Raw genomic sequence first — 3554 nt, forward strand, 5'->3', positions numbered from 1 at the left:
TATATATATATATATATATATATATATATATATATATATATGAATACATACATGCATATACGTGTGTGTATGTATGCGTGTGTATCTATATATGTATGTATATATATACACATATGTTCTATGCAGGTGGGTTTAGTTTTCTATTGTTTTACTTTCGTATTCATTTCATGCTAGCCTAGGTTTTTGTAAATCGGGACAATAATTGTCGAAGCAAATAAGGTATGTGTGTGTGTATAAGTCTGTACGGGTGTATCTGATTGTATACATCTATGTGTGCGTGCGTGTCTGAATGTAAGTGTTTGAATGTGTGTGTGCGTGTGTGTGCGTGTGTGTGTGTTTATTTGCAACGGATAGCTATTATACTACAGACCACTCAAATGTGAAATGAGAACGGCAGCAATTCTATGTTTATTTGTTGGAAGTAGATTTATTCGTTTATTTAGTTATTTTTCTTTCCTAGTTTTTCGGAGTAAATTGCCTGATGACGCAAATTCTGCTGTTAATGCAAATGTGTTTTAACTAACTTTGATCAGGAGTAAAAATACTATTCTAAGGAATAACAAAGTAGTAATCACAGTGGTACAATAAATTAATTATACTCTAGTTCTTATGTATAGAGTACTTTTTCCAGTTGTTTGCAAACTCATCGCACGTCTGTGTTGTGTATGTGTGTGTATTTATGTGTGTCTGTGTGAGTGTATAGACAAAGGGCCGCTGGCCAAAACTTGAAGGTCATTGTCAAACTTGTAAAAGTTTGGTAAGCATTGATCTCCCAAAAATAAATAAATAAACAAACTATACATGAAATAAATCTAAGCATGTACAATATGTATGTGCATATATATGTGCATATATATATATATATATATATATATATACACACCGGAGTAAGCACATAAATGTGAAACAAGGTGGAAAAAAGAGTACTCAAATACCAAAGGTAGAGTAATATCCTTTATTTAAAAGCAGCAGAAATATAACAAAAGCTGTTATTCAGAGTTTCACGTTCGCATTCTTCGGAGTTTTGTTTTTAAAAAAATACTGTCCGACGAACGGGAACGTGAAACTCTGAGTAACTGGTTTTGTTATATTTCTGCTGTTTTTGAATAAAGTATATGTATATATATAGTGTAAAAATGAAAACAAACACAAAGACGAGGTAAAAAGAAAACGGAGTGCATTCGGTTTACGCTCAGGAAAAATAGGAGGAAAATGCTTTACGTTTCGGACATACACTCTTCTACAGAAAGAAATCACGACGAGAGAAAAGAGAAGGCGCGTTTCAGTTAGACATGGTATGTATATATGAGACATATATATGTAACATGGAAATAGATGACATAAATGTAAGCCAACAGGTATAAGAAAAGCAAATTTGAATTTAGCATATGATAGCGTCTCATAAAGCGTATAAAATAAGCAAATTTGAATTTAACATATGATAGCGTCTCATAAAGCGAGATTTCTATACATCGTAAATTTGCAGAGGAATCTATAGTGGGGGAGTTTAGCTCTATCGGTCAGAGCATCGTGACGCGTAATCACGGAGATGTGAGTTCGAGTCCACAGCTAACCACCTACACTTTTTTCTGCAAAATAGGGGTAGTTTATCCTGTTCAGGCTGTATTAATAGCATTGTCCTGCGATTGAGAATTTTAAATTACCTCTTTAACTTTCTAACACATCTCAACGCTTCTAAAAGCAAACTTCGTTTGTTTGTTTACGTTTGTCGTAATTTGAATTTAACATATATATATATATATAAAGATAATTTTCTGACGTAGTGATGAAAGTGAATGTGAATGGAAAAAGAGTTATTTGGATGATTTGCGCGAAATTAATTCAAATGATCAAATGTCGAATATAAGAGAAGTTAGTTATTTAAGATCAGTGTATGCATTTCTATATACTGTGCATATAAAAAAAAAAAACAGGAAGATACGAAGAAAAACTAGGAGAAAATATAAACAGTTATGTGCATATATTTATTTACTCACACATACATATTCGTACATATATATATAAACCCATACATACACACACACACACACATACATATATATATATATGTATATATATATGTACATATATAGACGCATACATGTATGCATACTTACAAATATACGCAAATATACGCAGACGCACATATATACATACACCTACATACACACAAACAGATACATGCACATATGCACGCATATAAGCACCTATACGTACATACATATATGTGTATAAAAAGTACACACACATGCTCACAGATATACATATATATATGTGTGTACATGCACATTCATATATATATATATATATATATATATATATATATATATATATATATATATATATATACATTCACACACACCCACGCATATACACTCATACATATATGTGAGCGTATGCAGGTATAAATGGAGATATGTTTACGTATATACAAAAGTATATCCTAGAACAAGTAATAGTTAAAATATCAAATAGATTGGCAAAGTTGATTATGATAATAATAATAATAATATTAGTAGTAGTAATTATTATTAGGTGAGAGAAATGTATTTAAGAACATATTGTGAAAAATATATAACATACAAAAATGTGTATGTGTGTGTGTATATTTTAAGTGATGGTGAAAAACTTTGATTAAAAGATCTATTGAGTAAGAAGGGAAGACATGTGAATTTCTGGCATAGGTTATATGTATGTATGCATGTATGTATGCGTGTATGTACGTATGTCGTCGCTGTTATATTAAACTGTCATATGTCCAAATTTGGTCAAAGACGGTTTTTTGTTCAATATTTATTTTTTCTTGCAACAGCCAGTTCTTTTGGTCAAACTATCGTATCTCCAGCTGCTTTAGATGCCAAGAAATATAAAAAATTGTGAAAATGTAGTAGAACAGATTTGATATGGAATGGTGAAACTGTTTTTTCGTTTTCTGAAAAAGCAACATTTTGGACTTGTGACACTTGTATAATAACAACGATATATTTCATATATATAAAGGTGAGAGACAAAAAATTAAATTCGCATGACCCTTTATTCAGAACCACTACGATAGTTTCCACTCATCCTGCACCCGTACCTTACAGATGAGATTGTGTACAACCAATTGTCATGCATTATAGGTGCAGATGCGTAAATTCAGTGGAATATAGTAGCCGAATACAGCATACTACAAGGTACTTATTTACGTGGATATTACTTTGAAAATATGGAAGAAGTTGAATACGGTGAATTAAAGATTTAAGCTTCATGACTCTCAAAAGACGCTGTCTATGTTCTATAATTAAATATTTACCAGTATATCTTGTATTAGTTTCTTTGAAAATTCCATTACTTAAGAGGATGAGTCCCAATGCGTGAAGTGTCTTTGTGCTTTCCAGAATGCGCGCACGCATGTATGTGTGTGATTGCAATCAATTATTTATTTGCATAGAATTTTAGGTGATATGAAGGCATACGTTACTAAAGTCATTAAAAATTAAAGTTTAAAATTTCTCGATATATGTAATTCATAATATGTTCCATATATTTGTATTACGTAAATAATGGTTTGT

The sequence above is a fragment of the Octopus bimaculoides genome, chromosome 4 (genome assembly GCF_001194135.2).
Source record: "Octopus bimaculoides isolate UCB-OBI-ISO-001 chromosome 4, ASM119413v2, whole genome shotgun sequence".
Taxonomy (NCBI): domain Eukaryota; kingdom Metazoa; phylum Mollusca; class Cephalopoda; order Octopoda; family Octopodidae; genus Octopus; species Octopus bimaculoides.